We start from the raw sequence: 13885 nt of genomic DNA on the forward strand, positions 1-13885 counted from the left end.
CAGTCATTCTGCTGTTCGGTCATTTGGTCAATTTGCATATTATGCTTTTATTATTATAGATTTTGTAATTTTCAGATTATAAGATTTTTACTTACTTTATTTAATTTATGCCTAAGTATTAATTATTTTTTATGCTACCATAAATGAACTTATTTTCTTAATTTCACTTTCAGATTGTTTAATGATAATTTATAGAAATACGGTTGATTTTTTGAATATTGATCGTTTACCCTGTACGCTTGCTGAACTCATTTATTTGTTCTAAGTGGATTTTTAGTGGATTGCTTGGGGTTTTCTATATAGGGCATTGCCACCTGCAAACATAAATAGTTTTACTTCTTTCTTTCCTAGATGAATGCCTCATTTCCTTTCTTGCCTGATTGTCCTGCCTTGACTCTCCAGTCCAGTATCAAAGCACAGTGGGGGAAACAGACATTCTTGCTTTTTTTTCTGATTTTAGGAGACGCTTTCAGTCTTTTACCACCAAGTATGATGTTGGTTGTTTTTATAGATTCCCTTTATCAGTTGAGGAAGTTCCATTCTATTACTAATATGTTGAGAGTTTCAGTCATGAAGACTATTAAATTTTGTCAAATGCCTTTTTTTATTATCTATTGAGATGCATATGTGAGTTGTAGCACATTCATTTTCAGTGTTAAACTCACCTTGCATTATTAGGATAAATTCAACTTGATCATAGTATTATGAGTTAATGGATTTGGTGTGCTTATATTTTATTGAGATTTCTGTGTTTATATTCATGAGACATTGGTCTATAGTTTTCTTGCAGTGTTTTGTCTGGTTTTGTTATCAGAGTAATGCAGGCGTCATAGAAAAGATCTATTGTTAGATGCATGCATTTTTCTAATTGATTGTTATATTCCTGATGTATTCAATCTTTTATAATTAGAAAATGTTTTTCTTATCTCTAGTGTCTCCTATTGACAGTTTATAGTTGGAGTTTTCCCTACTAACCAATCTGGCAAGCTTTGTTGTTGTTTTTTTATTTCACATTTAGTATTACTATTGAGAGTTACCTTATGATTTGTTTTCAATATTTTCCATATCTTTGTGTTCCTTCCCTCTTCACTGCTTTATTTTGTATTAAATGAATATTTTCTAGTATAAGTCTTAATTTCTTTAATAATATTTTCACTATTTTCTGAATTTTTAAGGGCTGTTCTAGCAACATACACAGTAGATTCTCATTATTTATGATAGTTGTGTGTGTGTGTGTGTGTGTTCTGTCAAATTACTATCTGGGCCACTTACCATCAGCCAGAAGAACTCCTCTTACTGTTTCTTGTAAGTCAGGTTTGTTAGCAATAGATTCTCTTCATTTTCATTATCTGGGAATGTCTTTTTGCTGGATTCAAAATTCTGGTCTATGAGTTTTGTTGATTTTTTTGTTTTTGTTTTTCCTCTCAGCACTTTGAATGTCATCCTACTGCCTTTTTGCTTCATTGTTTCTGATAATAAATCAGCTGTTGAAGAATGAACTGGTGATTATAATAGAATCAGTTACATAGAAAGGGAATGGACTGACTATTCTTGGGGGGGAAAGGGGTGTGGGAGATGCGGGAAGAGACTGGACAAAAATCGTGCACCTATGGATGAGGACAGTGGGTGGGGAGTGAGGGCGGAGGGTGGGGCGGGAACTGGGAGGAGGGGAGTTATGATGGGGAAAAAAGAGGAACAAATGTAATAATCTGAACAATAAAGATTTAATTTAAAAAAATAAATAAATAAATAAATCAGCTGTTGATCTTACTGTGTTTAGTCAGTTTTTTATTTTTTTGTCCCTTTGTCTTTGTCTTTCCAGATAAAGATCTCTAAACTCTCCTCATTGGGGTGAGGTGAGCTTCTGGCATGTATAGATTATAGTGGGGTGTTTTTTTTTCCATCAACTTTGAGAACTTTTTAAGCATTATTTCTTAAAATATTTTTTCTAGCCCAAGCTGGTTTTGCTCAGTGGATAGAGCGTTGGCCTGCGGACTGAAAGGTTCTGGGTTCGATTCTGATCAAGAGCACATGCTCGGGTGGTGGGCTCAATCCCCAGTACGGGGGCGTGCAGGAGGCAGCCTATTAATGATTCTGTCTCATCATTGATGTTTCTCTCTCTCCCTCTCCATTCCTCTATGAAATAAATAAAAATATATTTTAAAAATATATATTTCTTCTTCCTCTCGTTTCCTATGGTTCTTCCATTGTGTTTGTTGATGTACTTAAAATTGTACCACATATCGCTGGATCTATTTTTTTTCTCATTATTTTCTATTCTTCAGAATGTGTTATCACTGTCAATTTTTCAAATGTGCTTATTTGCCCATTCAAACCTAGTTCACTGCTAGTGAACTTTCCTTTTCGGTTATGGTACTTCCAACTTTAGAATTTCCATTTGGTTATTTGTTTCTTCATTTTTTATAATTTCTCTTTATTGATGAGCTCCCTTTTATGAGCTATTGTCAGAAGTCTTTTCTTTATATCTTTAGGCAGTTTTCTTTCATTCTTTGAACATATTTATAATGCTTAACTACTAGACCTGACACCTTGTTCTCTCTGAGGTAGTTTCTGTTTTTGTTTTTGTTTTTCTATTTGAGGCGGGGGTGGGAGGGGGGCCAATACTTGTCCATTTTATTGCATGTCTCATAGTTTTTGTTGAAAACTAAATGTTTCAGATAATATATTATAGTGACTCTACACTCTGATCTCCCCCTATGGAGCTTGCTGTTGTTCGCTTTTTGTGTAGTGACTTGGAGAGACTATGTTAGCAAAGTCTATTTCTTCTGGATTACGCAGCCTATCATGCTGCTCCTCAGACAACGTAACCGTGGGTGTATGCACCATCACCCTGAGATGACTGGTTTTATTAAAGCTTCTTTGACTGTCTCTTATACTGATCCCTCCATTAAGCTGTCTGCATCTGTTGCTATAACATTCAGCCATTAGACTTCAGTGATTGCTGACTTGATGGCTCCATTATTTTTGACTGATCCAATTAAAGTGGGCCCCTTTGCAGGGGCAATCTTTGAGACTAGTCTTTTTTCAGAGCGTCCTTAGGCTTGAACTTTCCAAATAAAATTAGGTCCCTTTGGGAAATCTTTGAAGTATTCTGTTCTATATCCTGCCCTTCTCAAACCTCTGCTATTGCCGCAAAACTGAGGACAAGGGCAGCAGCCCACTTTTCTCAGAGTGAGACCCTAGCTTTGCACACAGATCTTCTCAAGTCACCTCTCCCAGCAAGTAAGTTGGCATGGGGGTGATGATTATTCTGCCACATCTGGAATAGTGAGGGCAGGGTGGAAAAGTTCTAGACTCAGCCACTCTTGCCTGGATTGGCGCTTCTGCAACATGAAGCCAGGAGTGAGAAATGCTGGTGGTTTGGCCCTTCTTGGAGATGCCCTCTACTAGGAGCTGGGAAAGGCAGCCCTGCGTTCCTGGTTGTGCCACCAGAGTAGTTTCTGTCATTCTGATGGGGCGGGGGGGTGAGGAAAAGAAACATTTTTTGGCTCAAATGCAATAGATCTTGCCGTTCATACCAAGATTTAGATTTGTTTTAACATGTTTATTCATTTGCTGTATGCCTTCACAATAATTTCCAGAGACTTTAAGTAATTGTTTGCTTTATAATTTTCACCAGTTATGGTTCTTTCCCTGGGAGGAGGGTCCATGTTGCCCCATCACCCTGCCATTCTAAGAGTTGTCTCTGGACCGTCCCTGAGCAAAGGGCTTTCCTGCGGAGCTCTGAACCAGGTCACCCCTCCAGCTGCCACTCACCATGGCCTCTGCTCCGTGGAGCTGGGTGTGGTATGAGAGCAGCCCTGAGAGTGTCAGAGATTCCGCTCTCCTGATCAAGATTCGTAGTTTTCCTCAAATAAACACTATTGTATTGATTGTACCATTTGGTTATTTCCAGAGTTCTAAAATGGTTGTTTTTGATCATTTTTTCCAGTTGCTTTGGGAGGGGGGATTTTCCAAGGGTTAGTGCTACTGCTCCATAAATCATGCCTAATAGTCTGATTTTATACTTAGAATATTCATTACAATATGAACTAACTATTGACATGTTGTGAAGAAAACTACAAAGATAAGTCATAATTCCTGCCCACATCCATTTATCTTCCTAGCTTGTTCCTTTTCCCACTTGCCCCCTATGTCATACCAGGTTCTAAAAATACCGGTGCTCTCATTCAGGCCTTCGTGGATTTGGTCTTCCTCTTCCTTCTCTCTGGAGTAGCCTTCACCTTCTTTCACCCGGTTAATTTCTACCTGTATCTACCAGAGTCCACGCAAAAACAGAATCCATACACTAGATATTTCAAGAGAGAAGTTAAATTAGAGAACAGATGTTGGCGGATTTAAAAAGCTGGGGCCGGGGGGGGGGGAAGGGGGGAGAGAGTGGGATACCTGAGACTAACTGCAGGAGGAAGCCACCACTCCAGAGCTGGGGGAGCACAGGGAAGCATGGGCGGGGGGGGGGGGGGGGCGGGGGGGTTCAAAACCCCTACACTTCAAGGAGGGTCCCAGAGAAGTAGGGCTCAGGACACTTAAAACAGGACATTGCTCTGTGGATGCTTACAATCAGAAGAGAGGTCACTGAAAGTAGTTCTGGAAAAGCCCAAAGAAACTAGATGCTACTGCCAGGAAGAAAGGCTTTTTACTCGTTTTTCCTGGCAGAATAGAAAGCAGAGAGGAAGGAACAGTTCCTTCTTCTTTCAGCCCCGAAGTCCCTTTCTAGTGCCCTTTAATGGCAGACCTAGCAAGGGCCCAGCTGACTTCTGCAAAGTCCCAGCCCCAACTCCCCAAAGCAGAATAGAGCTAGTTTGGATCTGCAGGGCAATAGCTTAATAATAAGCACATTATCCACCTGCCTAAACATACCTCAAATGTCATTTCTAAGAACACCTCCTGGACATCCTACTCCTGGTCAAGGCTAGAGCCCCTCCTTTGTGTACCCATAGAACACCAACCGTCAGTGGAACATCCCCCAAGGGCTTCCGAACTGTGAGAGGGTGCAGGTCAGGCTGAGGGACCCCTGAGTGCACAAATTTTGTGCACTGGGCCTCTAGTATAATATATTGAACAATGAATTTAGGATACAACAGACATTTTTTTAATGTTTTTATTTATTCACAGAGAGAGGAAGATAGAGATAGAACATCAATGAGAGAGAAACATTGATTGGCTGCCTTCCACATGCCCCCCCCCCCCCACCACCCCCCCCACCCCCCCACCCCCCCCCCCCCCCCGCACTGGGGATTGAGCCCACAACTGCAACTGGGGCATGTGCTGATGGGGAATCGAACCAGTGGCCTCCTGGTGCACAGGACAATGCTCAACTAATGCACACCAGCCAGGCAGAACAGGTCTTTTAGTTACCAATCCAGTCAATTTCAGTTATACCATGTTACCTTTTGAAAAATATCTATATATATAAAAAGCTAATTTGCAAATTAGCCTCGGGAGTTTGACCGGGAGACTGGGAGTTCAACCCCTCGCTATGACATGTGCTGACCACCAGGGGGCAGCACGGAACAAAGGAAGGCCCCAGCCAGCAGCCGGAAGGCTCCCATTGGCCCTGATCGCTGGACAGGCCTAGGGACCCTACCCGTGCCCAAATTTCATACACCGGGCCTCTAGTATATATATAACTACCTTTTGTTTGTGAGTCCATGGATCATATTTCAAAACAAATCAGAACTGATCTGGATATACACCTTTTAAAATCTGAGAATAACATAATTAAATTATGTTTAGGGGGAAATTTTCCCCACCCCCAAGTTAAGGGTAATTATCAACCTGTGGAGCTTTCACTGTAAACATGCTGCCGGTGGCTCCAAACAAACAAAAGCGAAATGCTGCTGTGAGTCAGGAAGATGATCTTATAAAGGGGAGTGAACCTGCTTCGGGGGAGAAAAGGTACGACACTGTCCTGGCCTTAGAGAGAAAGGACCTGTCTTTTCTGAGTCCAGATGTGCTAAGGCAGGAATGTTTGTCCAAAGATGTGGAGACGCTTCAGAAATTTGGAAGAAGTAAGTCTGGATGCTGGGAGGTTCTCAAAAGATGCAGGATATTGTTGAACATTGGAATCAAAATTATGTAAATTCAATTCTTGACCCTGCCTATAGTTCATCTCTTCTTCTGCAAAATGAGAATGATAACAACAAACAGGTTTGTCAGGAAGATACATGTTTTAGTGCAAGGATAGGTCCCAGTTCATTGTCCGTGCTCCATAAATAGTAGCTTTCCTTAGAGCGATGTGGTGTAGGAGGGGGCAGTTCTGAGGAGGAGCTTCTAATTTTGATCTTTTTAGCCCTCCTCTGAGTCCCTAGATTTTGACCTTCTCTTTGTCTTGACATTTGCCACCTACACACTCTGCCTTTCTGACACCCGATTATAAATGCTCTCTAGCACATCAGCTGCCTCCCACCTACACTGTACCCATAGCCGTCAGTTCTGGCTCTCCGTGTCCTGCTAGCACTCAGTGCTAACAAGGAGGGCTTCTGAGATGTCGTCACAGGGTTTTCAAAGGTACATGTCTCTGCATGCTTGGACATCTTTGGACTTTTCAAACCTGTTTATTTTTAGAACTGATATGTTGAGTACTGGTAGAATCCTCAGGAAAGTATGACTTTCAATGGGATAAAAAATAATGTATTGTGTCCATAAAATTTTTAAAGTTTAAGACACATTTTTGTTAACAGATCATGAAGATGTCGTTCCTGAAACATAATTGGAGGGATTATTGGGAGGTGAAAATCAGTATTTCAAATTATTTATCATATAACTGGTTAAAAGAATTTTTTAGAGAATATCAAGCATTTTTAAAATTATCTCAAAATGTATGGTAAAGCTATCGTATATATCTATAATAAAATTCTAATTGATGTTTTCATTGAAAATGGGGATATAAGGTAATATGACGCTATGTATTTAAGTGTGTAGAAAACAACATTTGTCCCATATGGAAGCTGTACCTTCAAAGAGCTGTGTGTGTGTGTGTGTGTGTGTGTGTGTGTGTGTGTGTGTGTGTGGTGGTGGTGGTGTGCAGAACAGTCTGACAGGAGCAAAGGTGAAAAATGAGTCTCTTCTAGGTTTTTTTTAAAGTCAATATATTGTGGTATAATTTATATGCGGTGAAGGTCACCATTTTTCTATACAGTTCTATGAAGTTTTGAGTGACGTGAGCATTACCACAATCAAGATATAGAACAGTTCCATCACCTGAAACGTGATTTCATGGCCCTTTGTGGTCCGTCCTTGTCCTATGCCCAACTGCTAGCAGCCCCTTCATCTATTTTCTGTCCCTGTGGTTTTGCCTTTTCCAGAATGTCATACGTATAAGCTGTGTTTGGCTAGGTTCTTTTTCTGAGCATAATACATTAGTGATTTACACATGCTGTGGGTCTATCCGTAGTTTCTTTTTATTGTTGAGTAGAATGGGCCTGGGTATACCCCAGTTTATTAGTATTTATCCAGTTGAAGGACATTTGGATTATTTCCAGTTTTGGGCAATTGTGAATAAAACCTCTATAAACATTCATGTACAAGTTTTTGTATGAACATACATTTTCATGCTTCTTGGGTGGTGGTCGTGCTGGCTAACATGGTAAGTGCACTTTAACATGATAAGAAGCTGCCACACTGTTTTCCACCGTGTCTGCACCGTTTTCGCATACACCAGCAGCAATGTCTGAGAGTCTCAGTTGCTCCACATTCTCGTCAGCATTTGGTTCTGTCAGGTTTTTAAAAAAACATTCTAATAGTTATGTAGTAATATATCTTCATAATTTTAATTTTAATTTCCCTAATGTGATGATGTTGAGCATCTTTTTATATTTTATCATCTGCATATCATCTGTGGTAAAATGTTTAAATTTTGCCCATTTTTAATTGGATTGTTTATTTGATTATTGAGTTTAGGAGGAATACATATACATGTAAGTCCCCATCCAAGTCCAAAGGCATAGGAACCAGAAGCACTGAAGCACTGATAGAAAAAGAGGTGTCCTGACTAAAGCAGAGAAACCGAATCCCACCCCCTCCACCTTTTCATTCTCTCCTGGCCCTCAGTGGATTGGGTGATACCCACCCACATGAGTGAGGAGTGAGGGTGATCTTTACTCAGCCTACCTTAATCAATAATCTCTTCTAAAAACACCCTCACAGATACACAGAAATAATGTTTTACCAGCTAACTGGGCAGCCTTTAGCCCAGTCAAGTCGATATGTAAAATTAGCTATCAAAGGCATACTTCTCTGTAACTGTACCATCTGATACTTCTAACATCTAGGTTATCTCTAAGTCTGATTCTAATGATTGCTTTGCTCCTTTACTGGGAATTTTTTTCCTTGAGTTTTTATTTATCAGAAATAAATTTTAGAATAGCATAGACTGAAAATTAACTGTATTTATACATAGAAATAGTACACCTCTTCTCCTAGGCCAGCCGTGGGCAAACTACGGCCCGGATCCGGCCCGTTTGAAATGAATAAAACTAAAAAAAAAAAAAAGACCGTACCCTTTTATGTAATGATGTTTACTTTGAATTTATATTAGTTCACACAAACACTCCATCCATGCTTTTGTTCCGGCCCTCCGGTCCAGTTTAAGAACCCATTGTGGCCCTCGAGTCAAAAAGTTTGCCCACCCCTGTCCTAGGCCATTACTATGGGGGGAGGAGGAGGACTTCACTTATTCTAGTCAGTTGAGCTGGGTTTGGGGTTTTTGTTGCTATGGCGACCTAAAATTCAACATCAGCTTTAAATTTCTCTGGAATTACTTGGTGTTTAGGGTGGGGATTATTTTTTTTAAGTATTTTTTAAAATTTTTCAATTAGAGTCAATGTATAATATTATATTTTAAAATATTTTTATTGATTTTTAGAGAGAGAGAAACATTGGTGTGACAGCACAGCATTGATTAGCTGCCTCCTTGCATGCCCCCTACTGGGGATCAAGAACACAACCTGGGTGTGTGCCCTGATTGGCAACCTTTTGGTGCACGGGATGATGCCCAACCAACTGAGTCACACTGGCCAAGGTCATACAAGAGATAGAAAAAGATATAATACAATGTAAATCAATATTATATTAGTTTCAAGTGTTTAGCCCAGTTATTAGACATTTATACAACTTACAAAGTGATCACCCTGATAAATACAGTATCCATCTGACATAGTTATTACAATATTACTGACTATATTCCCTATGCTATAATTTACATCCTCATGACTATTTTGTAACTACCAATTTGTACTTCTTAATCCCTTTACCTTTTTTGCCCATCCCTTCAATCCCCCTCCTATCTGGCAGCCATCAAAATGTTCTCTGCATCTATGAGTCTGCTTCTGTTCTGTTTGTTTGTTTATTTGTTTTTTACATTCCACATTTAACTGACATCAAATGCCATTTGTCTTTCCCTGTCTGGCATATTTCACTCAGCACAGTACCCTCTAGGTCAGGGGTGGGCAAACTTTTTGACTCGAGGGCCACAATGGGTTCTTAAACTGGACCGGAGGGCCGGAACAAAAGCATGGATGGAGTGTTTGTGTGAACTAATATAAATTCAAAGTAAACATCATTACATAAAAGGGTACGGTCTTTTTTTTTCAGTTTTATTCATTTCAAATGGGCCGGATCTGGCCCACGGGCTGTAGTTTGCCCACGGCTGCTCTAGGTTGTTGCAGATGGCAAAATTTCATTCTTTTTTATGACTGAGACATATTTCATTGTATAGATGCACTACTTCTTTACCCATTTGTAGGGCGCGGCTATAGGGTTAAGCCTCAGGCTGACCTGTTGGCAAAGCCACAAACAAGTCCCAGCTTAGAGGGCACAGTCCTCTTAGGATAATTAGGCTTGACCTTATGACCCTCCCTAGATCCTTCCTAGGTAGTTAATTGGCTGCGGAAGGTGCAGCAAGTGCTGCCAAAACAAGTGAAACCCACAAGAACATTGTAACTATGGTGACCACTACCTTGTTTACCTCTGGCTATAAAATAAAGGCTCAGCTTGCCTCTGGATCTCTCTCTGTGAGGCCTCAGCCAGGCACAGGAAGATCCACCTAGACCCAGCTTATTCTCTTTGTCTGTCATTTCTTCATCCTTCACCACCCTCCCTCAGGCTTGCAGAACCCTTGGCTGAGCTGGCTCGGCACACCCATTCATCTATTGATGGACACTTAGGTTACTTCCATATCATGGCTATTGTGAATAATACTGCAATGAACATATGAATGCATGTCTTTTCAATTTAGTGTTTTGAGTTTCTTCAGATAAATACCCAGAAGTGGAATTGCTGGTTCCTTTTTTTGTCTCTTGTTATAGTCTATTTTATCTGGTATAAATATTGTTACCCTACCTTTTTATGTTTCCATTTTCATGAAATATCTTTTTCTATCCCTTTACTTTCATCCTGTGTGTGTCTTTCACTCTGAAGAGAGTATTGTAGACAGTATATGTGAAGGTCTTCTTTTATCCATTCTGTCACTGTGTGTCTTTTGATTGGAACATTTAATCCATTTGCATTTAAAGTAATTGTTGATAGATACTAGTATGTATTTATTGTCATTTTATAATTATCTTTCATTTCTTCTTCTTAAAGATCTTTTAACATTTCTTGTAATACTGGTTTGGTGGTGATGAGCTCCTTTCACTTTTTCTTTTCTGGGAAGCTCTTTGTCCTTTGATTCTAAATGATAGCTTTGCTGGATAGAGTAATCTTGATTGTAGGTCGTTGCTTTTTATCACTTTGAGTATTTCATGCCTATCCCTTCTGACTTGCAAAGTTTCTGTCGAGAAATCAGCTGACAGTCTTATGGGAGCTCCCTTGTAGCTAACTGTTTTTCTCTTGCTGCTTTTAAGATTATCCCTTTGTCTTTAACCTGTAGCATTTTAATTATGTTGTGTCTTGGTGTGGGCCTCGTTGGGTTCATCTTGTTTGAGACTCTGTGTTTCCTGGACTTGTATGTTTATTTTCTTCACCAGGTTAGGGGAGTTTTCTTTTATTATTTTTCCAAATAGGTTTTCAAGTCCTTGCTCTCTCTCTTCTCCTTCTGCAGCCCCATGAAGCAAATGTTGGTAGATTTGAAGTTGTCTCAAAGGCTCCTTTTAGACTTTTTTTCTTTTTGCTGTTCTGACTGGGTGTTTTCTGCTTCCTTATCTTCCAATATACTTTACTATTGATTCCCTGTAATAGAGTCTTTATTTCATTTCTGACTTTTAAAATGTTTTCTATTAGTGGGTTTTTAAATTCTATTTGTTGAAGTTCTCACTAAATTCATCTACCCTTCCCCGAAGTTCATTGAGCGTCCATATAACCAGTGTTTTAAACTCTGCATCCGGTAGGTTTCTTGTCTCCATTTTGTTTGGGCTCTTTTTTTCTAGAGTTTTTTCTGTTCTTTCATTTGGGACATGTGTCTTTGTCTCCTCATTTTGGCCGCCTCCCTGTGTTTGTTTCCATGAATTAGGTAGAGCTGCTACATCTCCTAGTCTTGGCAGAGTGGCCTTATGTAGTAGGTGTCCTATAGGGCCCCGTGGCACAGCCTCCCCACTCATCTGTCCTGGGTGCGCCCTCCATGTGGGCTCTGTGCACCCTCCTGGTTTAACTGAGCTTTTATTGCTACTTGTCCATTCATGAGTGGGGTACAAGCCGCTGTGTGGGGGCTGACCACACAGAGTGGACTTTGCCCCACCAGACTCTGGTGCCTACCAAGGTCTCCCTTTGGGTGTGCCACTTGTGGAGCTAACTGAGTTGGGCTCTGGTGTGGTCTTTATCCAACTACCAGGTGTGTTGGTCTGGGACCTCTTGGGAGGGAAACCAGTACATGTCAATGTCAGGTGCTTCCTATGACTGGTCCTGAGCTACTTGTTTAGAGCTATAAAGGCAGTTTGTGGGGCTGCCTCTGCTGGGCCTGGGTGCGTGTGGCTGGGGCCAGCTTCCACTAGCACCAAGCCCTGGGGCAGGTCAGGAAAAGGTCCAAGTCACCCCAAGATTCAGCTTCACCTTCTAGCTGCATATTAGGCACAGTCACTAAAAGAGCATTAGGCAGAGCATGAGTTGCATGAGGTAGTTTCTCAATGAGTCACCAGGTGGGGGTGAATGGTGTTCACTATGTTAATACAGATTCACACTCAGTGCCAGTGCTGGCTCTGAGGCCACTCGACCGAAGTCTCAGGGTACACTGAGACCATCGCCACTGGCCAGGGGCCTGCAAACCTTTGTGGTGAAGTGGCGCCTTGGGGAGCCATCAGGATGAGGCCAGCAGAGTTCATCAGGCTAAAATAGGCCAATATTTGGTCATATGGAGGGAGGGCTCTGCACAGGAATGGTGGTGCCAGCCTGCAAAGGAATAATGGTCCTTGCTTTGGGGCCACACAACTCAGACTCTGCCACCCCCTGAGTCTGCCTGGACCTCCTCGAGCACCTTCCTAGGAAGTCTGCACCATAGGCTCTGGCTGGTGGCAGCCAGCTGAATTCTCTGCAGGGCTAGAGCTTGGCAGGGCACGGCCACAGCAAATCAGAGGGATGGGGCTAATGGATTTCCTGTGGGGCTGGCACCAGTCAGGCATGAGGCATAAAAATGGTCTTCACCCTAGAGCCACACAACTCAGTCTTTCCCTATTCATCTCTGATACCCCACGTCTGCTTGAACCTCCTTAAGAGACCTCTAAGAAAGTCTGTTCTATGGACCAGGCTGGTGGCAGCCAGCACACTCCTCCACATGGCACAAGCTTGGCAGGGCAGGGCTGGGCCACAGGGAGCAGGGAGGGTGGGTCTAGTGCATTCCCTTAGGCTGACACCGTATTGAGGGGAGTGCTCAATCCAGGAAAGATGGCACCTGTGGGTGATGTGGGTGAGGAGCTCAGCACAGGGTCCTTGAGCAGTGTCCCCTTCACCTTCTCCCCAAAGCCACACCTTCTCTCTGAGCCACCTTCCCTCTGCTGGAGCCCAGGGTGAATGGCTGCAAATAAGGTTTTGTGTGCTGGCCCTTTAAGAGGGCCCTTGAGTTTCTAGCAGACTCCTGTCTCTCCCTGGAGGACAGAATCCCTGCTGATTTTCACAGCCTGATGTTATGTGGCCTCCTCTTCCCCGTTCTGGTGCTTCAGTCTGGGGAGCCCATGTTCCCCAGGGGTTGAGAGTAAATGGGGTTGAGATCCCGCGTTCATCAGGGTACACATTTACATCTGAGATAGCCTCCAGATCCTCAACCACCACACATGCATATGGGGCCAGCTCATTTTGCATCTCCGCCCTTCCTACCAGTCTCAATGTGGCTTCTTCTGTAAATCCGTGGTTCAAAGACTGTTCATCTAGTTTTCAGTTAGTTATTCCGGCTGATTTGTTTAACTTGTAGTTAATTTGCAAATTAGTACTATAATTTCAGTTTGGTCCTGGAGGAGGTGGTGCAGCTTCCACCTACTCCACTGCCGTCTCCTCTATTTTTTTAATATATATTTTTATTTTATTGATTTTTTTACAGAGAGGAAGGGAGAGGGATAGAGAGTTAGAAACATCGATGAGAGAGAAACATCGATCAGCTGCCTCCTGCACATCTCCTACTGGGGATGTGCCCGCAACCCTGGTACATGCCCTTGACCGGAATCGAACCTGGGACCCTTCAGTCCGCAGGCCAACGCTCTATCCACTGAGCCAAACCGGTTAGGGCTGCCATCTCCTCTAATTCTTTTATTTCTTCTTCCATCAATTATGTTGTTATATTTTTTTGAAAATATTTTTTTGTCAGACTTTAAAATTTATGATATAAAGCAGGGGTGGGCAAACTTTTTGACTCGAGGGCCACAATGGGTTCTTAAACTGGACCAGAGGGCTGCAACAAAAGCATGGATGGAGTGTTTGTGTGAACTAATATAAATTCAAAGTA

Source organism: Myotis myotis, unplaced genomic scaffold, assembly GCF_014108235.1.
Source record: "Myotis myotis isolate mMyoMyo1 unplaced genomic scaffold, mMyoMyo1.p scaffold_m19_p_10, whole genome shotgun sequence".
Taxonomy (NCBI): domain Eukaryota; kingdom Metazoa; phylum Chordata; class Mammalia; order Chiroptera; family Vespertilionidae; genus Myotis; species Myotis myotis.